This window comes from Lonchura striata, chromosome 11 (genome assembly GCF_050655825.1).
Source record: "Lonchura striata isolate lonStrDom1 chromosome 11, ASM5065582v1, whole genome shotgun sequence".
Taxonomy (NCBI): Eukaryota; Metazoa; Chordata; class Aves; order Passeriformes; family Estrildidae; genus Lonchura; species Lonchura striata.
The window spans coordinates 11064463-11076758 of NC_140713.1; positions in this window are offsets into that span (position 1 = coordinate 11064463).

The window sequence follows — 12296 nt, forward strand, 5'->3', positions numbered from 1 at the left end:
ACTGTCTCTGACACCGTGACCCAGGTGGGAGCAGCCCAGGGGCTGAGCTGGGACCATGGGCACTGTCTTTGACACTGTGACCCAGGTGGGAGCAGCCCAGGGGCTGAGCTGGGACCATGGGCACTGTCTCTGACACCGTGACCCAGGTGGGAGCAGCCCAGGGGCTGAGCTGGGACCATGGGCACTGTCTCTGACACCGTGACCCAGGTGGGAGCAGCCCAGGGGCTGAGCTGGGACCATGGGCACTGTCTCTGACACCGTGACCCAGGTGGGAGCAGCCCAGGGGCTGAGCTGGGACCATGGGCACTGTCTCTGACACCGTGACCCAGGTGGGAGCGGGAGGCTCCAGCCACCCTGGGCAGTGTCCCCAGCTCGGCTGTCTCTGCACAGCTCCCAGCCAGCAGCTGCTCCCTGCCAAACAGCCACCGTGGCTGGAGTTACAACTGCTGTGAAACCCCAGGGAAGCTGAGAAGGTTCATTAACTGAACAGATATGAACTTCTCATTTTTCCTCTATAATGAGGCATCCTTCTCAAAAGCATCATTCTCAGCAAAGTCCTGTTCCTGCCAGACTCTTTGGAGGCAGTGTGCTGAGGCTGTTAGGAGTGAGCCATTCCTTTTAACACAGCAAGTCTGCTTGTGCACCTCCAAAGGATGCAGCTGCTGAATACACACTGAAGGGCTCCTCCGCAGCACTCAGCTTCAGGTCCCGCTGGTTTGAAAGTGTCTGTCACAGCATGCCAGCTCATGAGTCCTGCCCAGGGGACCTGTGTCTCTCAGGTAGAGTGACACAGAGGAAAACAAGTGGGAGCTATTTGTCTGTTGAGACTGGGCCGAATGACCCCCATTGGCACAGTCAGCACCTGAACTAGCAGTGTCCTGAGCTGCTCCCTGAGGCGATCTTAGGGGAGAGTTGAGATTCCCAGCTGATGTGGAGTGGTGAATGCTCAAACAGGGTGCTGCTAACCCATAACGCTGCTGGCACCATGCTGGTAATGCATGGAGGCAGCACTACTTTTATAATGTTCCTGGTTTTCGGCATTGGTGTTTTATCAACAAATTATAGAGGCATCAGTGACTGTATAATGTGTGACCCAAACCACCAAGGGAAATTCAGCTAAATCCTCCTCACTGGACTATAGTGGAGGGCACTGAGCTGTGCTCAGGACTCCTGAAGTTTTCATCCATGAGAGTGTGAAAAGCAGTCACAGCACCTGAGGGCTTGGACTGCCACTGCTGGCAGGGTCCTTATGTGCACTGGTCAGCTCCTTGCCCAGAGCTGGCAATGAGGCTTTCAGCTCCCTGTCTGTAATCCCATTTCTTTGGGACTGCCGGAGTGTGGTGGGGCAGTGAGAGGGTTAACGCTACAGCAGTCCTTTGATAATTGAAAAATAAAAAAGCCCATGCTAAGCTAACCAAAACAACCCCGTTTGAGGTCAGTGCTTTAGTAAGTGCCTTTTAAAGAAACAATAACGTGGTGCAATAGAAAATATTCTGTCCCTCTCTTCAGTAGAAATCTGATAAACCATGGAGAGAGGCAGGTGTCCAAGGAGATAAAAGTAATAAATGTGGCTGCAGTCAGGAGTGACTTAGGCTGTCAGGCTGGTAATTAAATGAAAGCCCTCTCAGGAAATGCTGGAAGCTAATAGATACACATGAAGATGCCAATTCATTTGCCTCAGCAATGTATGTTAATTTTAGCATGGGATTAATTTATACATTTTGCAGTGGGACAAAATGGCAAGGATGGGAGGAGGAGAGCTTTCATCTTACCAGTGGTAGAGATTATTAAGCACCTTATACTTGTTAAAAACAGAACAGTGTGTGAAAATGGGAGAGAGAAAATGTTTAATTTAAGTACATTCTCTAAACAGAGTTAACTCATCACAGGCTTATACCTGACCCAAAGCACTCTTGCAGACAGCTGCCAGGGGCTCCTTGGCTTTGCCACAGCTCAGTAAGTACAGAGGCCTAGTTAGCAGGTAGCTCGAGTCACTCTGTCTTGCTGTGGTTTAAAGGATTTCTGAGTTACGAGAGTGTGAAATGAGGAGTGCTGCAGGGGTGGATCCGGCTACAGGAAGAACAGTGGGTTTTTGGGACTACTGCAAGCTCAAGGATGGATGCTCTGGCAAGTGTACAGAGGAGCTGCAGGGAAGGACAGATTTGTATGTAAAAGCACACTGGTAATCCCCAAGAAATGGTAATCACCAAGAGCTGGTAATCTTCAGCGGAGCTGGTAGTAATCACCACAGAGCTGTGTGTGCCATGCAGGCTTGGGGCAGTGAGCAAGTCACTGCTCAGGACCCGTCAGCTTTGGCCATGTGGCACACACTGAGCACAGAGCTGCCCAGCTCCTTCTGGTTCGTGGTTGTCCTGTTCTGGAAGAAAGCCTACTCTGAGGCCGGGCAGACACTGAAGCAGGGGAGATGTTCTCCTGTGGCAGAGGGCAGTGAGGGGGCTGTGGCCCTGCTGTGCCCTCAGGAGGTGGGTGTTTGTGTGTTTCTGTCCCTCTCTGAGGTCACTTTTGAACCTTGCATCACTTCAGTGCTATTTGTCCCAGGCACTGAGCTCTGATGTAAGACCCTGCAGCTCCCAGGAGCACAGCTAGGACAGACGTGCTGCTCCCAGTGCACACTCGGGTTCCTGTGAGTCTGGAGCTGCCGGTGCCTGTGCTGGTGTCTGCCAGGGCCCTTCGCTGCGGCAGCACCAGGTGCTGCTGGGGACACGAAATGAGGCCCTGATTTACACATCCAAGTGTGGCATTAAGGGCTTGACTACGGTATCTCAGCTCGAAACACACACTGCAGCACAGCAGGCTTCTGTCTAAAAAAAGCACTCTGATCTGTGAAATTATCAGCATTGAAGCAGCAGAAGCAAAGCAGATTTTCCTTTATTTTCTTCTGCCTTAGAGGAGGAATACTCAGTTGCCCTTCAGTATGATTACAGCCCATTTACCAACACTTCTTTTTTTTTTTTTTGATTTTCAGACCTACATTTTGGAACAGTCACAAGGAAGAACTGTTTCTTTTCAGAGCCCAGAGCAGCCAGAACAAGGATAAAGTTTATTTAACAAAAAGAATAGTTCCAGCTGAATACATACTGTAAAATTGCGGATCATTTAAAGCAAAATAGAAATGGTTGTGGGTCAGGGTCAGGGAAGGAAGATAATGACGTCTGCTGCAAAGTGTATCCAACAACTCTCTTCAAATTTTAAAGTTTTTTTATTGGATGTTTTTTCTTTTCTCTGTGTAATTATGTAAAATAATAGAACTAAAAAAAAATGTACTAGATGCTGAAAGCAAGGTAGAGGCTTGTTCAGGGATTGCAAATAGAGGCATTGTAAGTGGTGTCTCAAATGCTGATTTCAGAGTTGTGGGACTCTGTCTTTCCAGGATGGAGGTCTGTGTCCTTCCTGCCCACATGTATCCCCTAAGGGACATCCTCCCTGCATGGCTGGCCAGAGTAGGACCCTGAGGGACCCCACAAGGGCTGGCCCTGGCTGCACATTCCTTGCTTAACATCTATTGACCTGATGCCATGGAAGTCACGTCGATCCCTTTTGTTCCAGACTGCAGCTGTTCCACACTCTTCATGAGAAGGATAGTTGTTACCCACTTTTGAATGGTACTTTTAGTTGGCTCTTGCCACTCTTGAACACAGTCTGGCTGCTGTGTCTCCTCCCAGGCACTGCTGTACTGTCCTTCTGCCCCTGCTCCAAGGGTTCTCAGTGTTTCCATAACACTGGGAGGTTGAGCTGGGAACAAACCCAAGAATATTCTGGTGGTCCTACCAGCATCACTTCTGGGTGAGCTGGGTGACATGGAGGAGTCAGGAGAGCTCATGTCATTACAGGAGGGCTCCTGTGCCAAGGAGATCATCTTAATGAAACCCTCCTATCCCCTGAGGACTGACTTACAGGGATTTTAAGGGACTGTGAGGCATGCTTTAATATGTCTTTGTCTTGACACTACTGAATTGTACTGAGCCCTTCCATAACCCTGGCTTTTAAACACAGATGTTGTGTTTTGTGTGTTGTCCTCTTCTTATTAATTAAAACAAACAAACAAAATAAAAAGAAGGTAGAAATAATAATTTCCCTCATTGTTATGCATGTAAAAATACCAGACTCCACAGCTGTTTTTTGTCCCACCCAGATATACAGAGTCAGTTGTGGGGGTAGAAAACGGGGATGTTCCAGTTGCCAGTGCAGATACATTCCCTGCAACGCAGATTCTGCTCGGGCTGGGAAGCACCAAGGCATTCCCCATCTTTGGCCAGAGGTGATGACTGAGCAGAGCCGCTGGAGCCCTCGTTCTCCGAGTGTGGAGGAGGCGTTTCCAGAGCCTCTCCAGGTGCGGCACAGCAGCTCCGCTCCGGGTCCTGCTGCTGCCACGAGCTGTGCTTTAAAACCAGCTGAGCCTCCCGCACGGCAGCGTGATTTACTAAACCACTAAGATATTGGGTCAGCCTTGTAAATCATTTTAATTATTTCACTAAACAGGTTGTGGAAATAGATCAATAGAAAATATGACATTTAGGTTTACAGTGCTGTGCATTCATTATGGGAAAGGAGTTATATTAACTGATTTAGGAGCTAATAATAACTGAAAATAACAATTTAATGGAAGCCTTCCAATCCTGCACTTTCAAAGCAGGATACAGCTATACGCAGTCTACTCATTTTAATCTCAGTCAGTATAGAGAGCAATCTTTTGACTCTCAGAGAAATGTCAGTCAAGTACAAGTACTTGCAGACTTTCAGCATCCCATAAATTACATTATAATAAAAGCAAAACAAAGAAACTGTCAACAACCATCTTTGCATACTGGCAGGGTTACACGAATCAGACACATGAAAAATAAGAAAATATATTGCAGTCTAACAAAGTGAAAGAGTTGCACAGTAGGGGCTACTTTCCTCTTGCAGTTTGTATTTCTGTGAGACCGTAGTTTGTGCTGCAGAGTTTGAAGGACAGTTCTCTCTCTAAGATATTGGGGTTTTATCTCAAACATCTGAATATTAAATAATGCTGTATTTCTGTGAATATGCACTATATGTGTGATTTATATATGCAAGGAGACAGAGAGGAAAGCAAACCAGAAAAACCTAATCTCACCTGTGCAGCAAAAGCCAGGTCTCACCATTCAGTAGCTGGGGTCAGCATTGCTCTGTTACAATTATTTCACCGTAGCTGAACTTAATTTGGTATGCTGTGTCCTGGTTTTCTTAATGCATGCATGACAGTCCCCTGTGCTGTTAAAATATTTCCTCCTGAAATAAGCTGTACATTGTGACTCTTTAATGCCTTATTGGCCATCGAGTAAGTGCTGAAGCCAGCAGCAGGACTGGGCAGAATTGGAGCTGCAATCAGATAGTGCCCCGTGTCAGGCTGGTTGGACAGCCTGCAGCCTCCCGATAGGCACTTGCCACACAGCTATCTCCACTCCGCTGTGCAGGCACGGTTAAGCTTTCCTTTAAGCCCTCGGGCTAGATGGCTTTGGAATTATGCACTTCATCACACCCCAATTAGCTAGGGATGCATGACAAAACCCGTTATCACTTCATTTAGGTGGGAAAACACCTTATTTTGCTTCTTGGTTCAGCACGTGAAAGAAAAAAAAAAACACACACACCCTTTTTTTCCACTGGGAAAAGCTTGTTTTAGAGCAGCGTGAAACTTCGAGCTGTGTCAAATCATAATGTTCCTGCTTATTTACCTGTGTCCTTGAGCTCCATCCGGCTGTTTTGGGAATGCTAAGTGTTGCAAAAATAAAACTAAATGGCTTCAGCGTGACCGCAGCACTCGCTGAGCACATTGCCCGTGCTGCAGGCGTGTCGTGGTCCCGAGCCCCAGAGCAGGTGAGCTTTGTCCCCGCTAAATGTCCCCCAGGCTCCCCGCCCCACCACCGTGCTGCACTCCCGCCTCTAAACAACAAACTGGGCCGATGCTTTCCCGAGAGGAGCACCGAATGAAGGCAAATGTGGGCACATGGCATTTTCATGGCCCTGAACGTGAGCGGCGCTTTCTCTGGTGCTGCTGTGCTCCAAAAGAACCGCTGTGGCGAGGTTTGAATTACCCGGGGTAATGAGCCTAAACTGGGTTGACTTTTCCACACACATTTACAAGCAGGTTGACAAACACCATCTGAACCCAGCAAAGCTCTTCGCGTTTGCTTTTGAGATGTTTTTCATTAGTGAAATGCTTTAGTCTAGCATTAAGTAGTGTAGGACCTCTCTAGGCCATTAAATAATTAACTTGGGTTCATAAAGGGAGTTTATGTTCTTAAAAAATACAGCAAAAAGTTCAACTGCTCGCATTTGACACTGTGGCAAGCTGGATTTAGTTCTTTTTATTCAGTCTCGTTGTGAACTCATGTAACAGCTGCCATTCTGACAGGAGCCTGGTGTGGCTGTGCTGGGGCTGCAGCCCCGGTCCTGAGGCAGAGCCACCTTCTGTCTCTCACTAATGCTGGGGAACTGCAGGGTGGCCACATCCAGATTCCCCCAGGATTGAAGCACTAATAGGTACTCAGTTTGGGTCTTGTCTTGTCAAACCCTGCTTGCTTCTCTGGAGACTGAAATGCCAGGGTTATTAATTATTAAAGGATGTCATAACGAGTCTGGCTGCGTGGTTCTTGGCTAGCTTGGGTGCAAAGTCATTATCAGTGACTTAAACATAAATGGAGGTTCATTCTAACCAGGATTGCAAATTAGCACCTTGCTGTGCATTTAACTAACTTTAGACTTTCCTAACACTATACTATAAAAGTTGAAATTATATCCAGGCACTCTGTAAATGGACTACACTATTATCATTATTTGTAGCACTGAATGATTGTACTTTTACTGTCTTGCACTGAATTAGCATAAATGAATAACAAACACAAGTGTGTTTGGTAAAGACCATAAAGTAACTGATGTTTCCTTAATCAAACTGTAAATTTTCACTGTCTCATTTGATTTTGTTTTCTTTAGGCTTCTCTGGTGCACTTGCTCAAGTGCTGCATCCCCCTTAGGGTACCAGGTATCACCAACAGATGTGGTTCAGCTTAGATCATCACTCAGCACGGTTATTCCTTGGCTTGACTTGGGTTTAGATGTGCACACTGTGTCTTTGTCCAAAGGTTTATCAACATTCCCAAGCAAGGGCAGCTCTGGAGCTCAGGCACTGCTTGGCTCAGTCACAGTGAGACACACTGGGTAGGTAGGCACTGCTGGCTTCCCAGGGCACTGTAAATTCAGGATAGCACTGCGGTGTGTCAGCAGCATCCAAATTCCTGCCACAGACACAGGATGACTATCCAAGGAAAACAGACTTTTAAATCTTGAGGCACTTGAGGGTCCCTTCAGGAAGCGATGGGTGGCTTTTCCTTGTGCTCTCACTGTCCCTGCCTGCTCAGAGCAGTGAGAGCAGTAGTGCCTGTCCTGCCAGACCAGAGTGTGAGGCTGAGCTGTGCCCTGGGATGCTGGGCAGGAGCTTTCCTGAGCTGCACTGGCCGTGCCTGGCAGCCTGGTAATACAGCCCCTCCATCCTGCTTTCAGTGCTTTGCGGGGAATTCCGGAAAAGAAAGACAAATCAAGAGTCCTCAGCACCATGTTGGTGATGCTCCATAGGCTCCAGAGAACTGACTCTGATTCTCAGAGCATAGACTGAGCCCCAGCCCAGGGCTGCCTGATGACAGGAAAGGGCACGTTCATTCCCAAGGGGGAATTTAGTGCTCAGATCCTTGGCTAAGATCTGGCCAAGCTGCTCCTCTCTGGGTCACAGCCACCACCACACTGCTCTCCTGAGGGAAGGATGAGGCAAAGCCAAGAGGGTGTCAGAGTCCTGGCACCGGCCTTCCTCACACCCAGCCTAAGAGCACAGACACTCCCTGTGGGGCTGGTGACACATTTGTAAAACTGCAAAGACAGTTGGTTAATGACATACTGACAGGTGTCCATCACTTGGATCAACTCTGACAACTCTGGAAGCACTGAAATGCAACAGTCCAGAACAGTAAGTAAATAAAGTACAGCATAGGCATTAAAAAGAGGCTCTGCCATGGAAATTTAGAGCTAAAGCTCATGTTTAACATAGACTGCTAATACAGACAGACTCTGTCAAAAAAAAAAAAAAGTTTCATTAAAACCTATTATAAAAACACAACACTTGGAAATCAGAAATATGCTACTAATTTTTGCCAAACAGTTGACTTTGACTGCCAGCCTAAATATCACAACCTGCCTAGGTACTATGTTGATCACCCTAAAACCCAAAATGAGTCACAATACTCACTGGATTGTCAGAGCAATTTCAAACCCTGAAAAATATTTAGTAATGAAGAATTCCTATTTTAGTTTATTAAAATAAATCAATTACTACAGATTTCCAAGCAAAATTAAAAGAAAATAAAAAAAATGAGAGCCCATTTCTGTGGTCATCTGTTTTTTCTTTCTGTATAATACTCCCAAAGACTTAAATTGTTGCTTCCTATTTCAAGGATAAGACTAACACAGAGATGAATGAAAGTTTTTGAAAGATACGGTAATGAAATAGAAAAAAATTAACACCCCCTTTCCCATCTTCCTTAGAGTAAATCCCAAAAATTTCCTGTTAGAAAAGTGCAATCTTCAATTGACCTGTAAACATTTTTGAATTATTTATGAAGATCTTGGTAATTTAGTTTGCATTACAGTACAGATGATTTTCCATATGAGATTTAAGAACCAGTTCAATAATAACAGGAAAGGAAATCTATATGCAACAAATAGGGAAATCCATTAACTAACTCTGCATCACAGTCCTCTTTGATTCAACCCTTTAATGTAACTGTGTTTTACTTGCAATGTCCATAATTGCTATAATTCAACGGTGGGCAGTCACCAGAGGAGAAATAGGGGATTTCAATCCACTTGTTGGCAGTAGCACAGATCCTTTAAAAAAGCCACCTTGTTCAGTTCTGAATTTTGGATTGTCATTGTTATGGATATGAAGCACATTTTTTTCCTGATTGGCTTCATTTATAATACTATCCATCTCTACTTGGCAGAGGTAGCTGGGTTTTATAAACTTGGTTTAAACTCAGCAACAACCCCATGCCGCCCTTCCTCCCTCCTGCCCATCCCTGCCACACACAGCTGCTGCAGGGCTTCCTTACGGCCTGCCTTGCTGGGATTCTTCAAACCTTCATCTTGTTCCCGTTGTTCCAAGGCCTGTTAATTTTCCTGTGGAATAATTGCAGCTGCTCCTGCACGAGTAAAACCCAAACATGGTCCCCGTGTGCCCACAGCAAAGGCCCCAGTTGTCCAGCAGCCCCCATTGCAGCACAGGATCTGCAGAACTGCACAGAACTGCCACAAAAGCCCAGAAACAGCAGAAAAGAAAGAATCCTCCACCTTTAGTCCGCTCTAAGTGGGTGTTTTACCATTTAAACCCATTAGCATCAGGGATTTGCACAGGTTGGTATTTCAGTGCTCCCCAAGGCCTGCAGCACTGGTGGTCCCCGGGCTGGAGGCGCAGAGCCCCGGGGTGATGCAGGGATGCCCCAGAGGTGCAGAGCTCAGGGCTGCAGGGGCAGAGCTCCCTGGGCAGAGCTGGCAGAGCCCTCCCCCTGCCCGCTGACACCAGCCAGACACGCTTGCTGCGCATTAATATTCTCACTACAACCCCCCTCCAATCAGTCTTTGCTAAAAGCATTAATTAAGACTTTAACATTTCTGATCCCATCAATTTTCTGTTCTCTTCTTATTAAATAGATGTACTAGGGGCGTTTGAATAATAACTGCCCAAAGTTTGGGGATAATGAATAAATGAACTTTGCCAGCCTCTGGCTAAGCATGAAATTTGCTGTGGAGTAACAAATGCAACGGAGGCAGCTCATACATTAACCAACCTAGTTTTGACACACAAGTTTGGGAGCACATTATTTACTTACTTACTAATTCTAAGCCAGACTAAGCTCCAAAATGTTTTATGCAGGAAATGACAAATGACATGTTCAGACAGTCTTTTGCACTCTCCATCACAGCGTGAAGCTGCTCATTCACCCATCTTCCCTTCAGTGGGTCTGGCCCTCTTGCCACACTCCGCAAGGCTTTCAGCACTGCAGGCTCCATTTTCCTTGGGAACTTTGCCAGAAAAGGAGCACACTACAAACTGGGTAATTTTGTTTTTTACTCACTAGGTCTTGGCACTTTGAAGGTCACCTGTGTGCTATCAAACTACTTTTTGTTCCATGTATTTTTACATGTGCGTGGCTCTAGCACCAGCTCTGTTACACTGCTGTAAATCCATTCGATTTTGTGGAAATCCATTAACTCGCAGTGAATTTATGGCAGTATAACTGTGAGCGAGCTGCAGCTGATGGCGCACACTGGAATTATTACAAGGAAAAGTGCAAAGTTCTATTGATTTTCTCTCAGGAAAAATGTGTGTTTCCTTATGATTATATTACAGATGACTCAGCTCTGGCCCCCAGCAGCCATCCCTCGTGCTTCCCTGCTTGCTGGCTGTGGAGGAGCCTGGGCTGTCCCCAGAGCAGGAGCCGGGGCTGCCGCGGTGCTGGGGGAGCCTGTGCCCGGCTCCGTGTGGCACTGCAGAGCCACCCCAGCCTCCCACGGCTCTGCAGCACAGGCACTTACTCCTAATCGATTCTGACAGCGGACACCACGAGCAATGCTGAGATTTATGAAAGAGCAAGATTTGCCACTAGCCTCTGTCCATTAAGGGTAGGGCAAAACCTCGCTTCGCCCTTTGTAAATGCAATCAGCAGAAGTGAGGCAGTTGCCCTTTTCAGAAGAAAGAACACTCTCAAAGGACAGATGTTTTAGCAGAAGTTACCAACACACAGCAATAAGGCTCCAAATTCTTTACAATTTCTCTTCAAAACATTTCTCATTCCTTTAAGTGCCTTTTAAAGACTAAATACTGTACTGAAAGCTGCTGTCTCCTCCTTAGCCACTTATTTTTCCTCCACTACAGGAATATGGGGCCAATTACAGGCTGTATACTTTGCAAACAAAAAGCAAGCCTGAATGTGGAAACCATGGTCCCAAAACCTGAAGGACACATTTTGCACATTTTTTAAAGGCAATACTTACCTTCATATAGTGAAGATGAAGGTAAAAGTAAAGCAAGGCAATCTCACTTGTTGAAGGTACCCTGTGCACTGGGAATGAGTTCTCTCTCAAGTCTACAGGTGTACAGGTCTTCACTGGAAAGAAAAGATGCCTTTTGCTCTTGCTAGAAGAGATCTTTTCATCAAATCCTCAGATTATTGTTTAGTATTTCTGAGGTTTTATGGTGAATTGGAATATAAGAATTGTTATCCTACTGTGGCACAGTTAATTCTGATCTCAGAAAGGATAAAGAAAGTTACTTTTAGTTGCAGATTTAATATTTTTTCACCTTTAATGTAATTAAAGTCTAAAAGACCTTGGCAATTCTGCTCCTGTCATTGCACACAAAACTTGCTGCCACATCCCTTTGCAGGTAACAGGCTACAAAAGAAAGGGAAGGACAAACTCAAGATGATTGATATATTTCCTCCAAACCACACAGTCTGTAATTTAAGAGACAATGCACTCTGATGGAACAAAAATATCAGAGCAAAGCAGATACCTGTTTACTTGGAGACCAGCTGGGGTAGGGCTGAAGTTGAAATAGAAGCATAACTACTCTTAGACAGACATGCTTCACTGCTTCAAGACTCAGATATTTATTTTAATCAATTTAGGCAGATTTTCTTCTTCCTCTTGTGGAAAAATTTTAGTTCACTCCCTTAGAAAAAAGTTGAGGAAGTTGAGGCCCTGAGAAATATTCTCTGCCCTTGAGAAAGCAGCAGCAGTGATGAAGAGCTGGCCAGAGGACCCCCAGTCCAAATACAAGTTTTACTTGTGTGACCAGCCCTTGGTGGAAGGGTTAGAGCTCTCCTGACATTGCAGGATCCACGCAGACTCTGCTGGACTAACTGTCCTTGAGCAAATTCCCACACAGGAATGCTGGTATTTGTTTAGACATGGTCCAGCATGCAAATCTTTTTCCCACCTGTTTCCTTTCCAGGTTTAAAAGCCCTCCCTGTGTGCGTGGAAGCCAAGGACTGTGTTCTTCAGTGTCTCATGCTCTGATGCACCTCCAGGCTGCCAACAACCTCCTCCTCGTTCTTCCAAAGAGCAGTTCAGCTTTTTGTGGGAGGATTGTGGATTGCTCCCCAGTCCTACAGCTGGCAGTAATGGGATGAACATTCCTGTGAAGATTTTATCCCCTTTGGACCCCATGGTGAGTTTGCCCCAGTGCAAGAGGCTTTTACCACCAC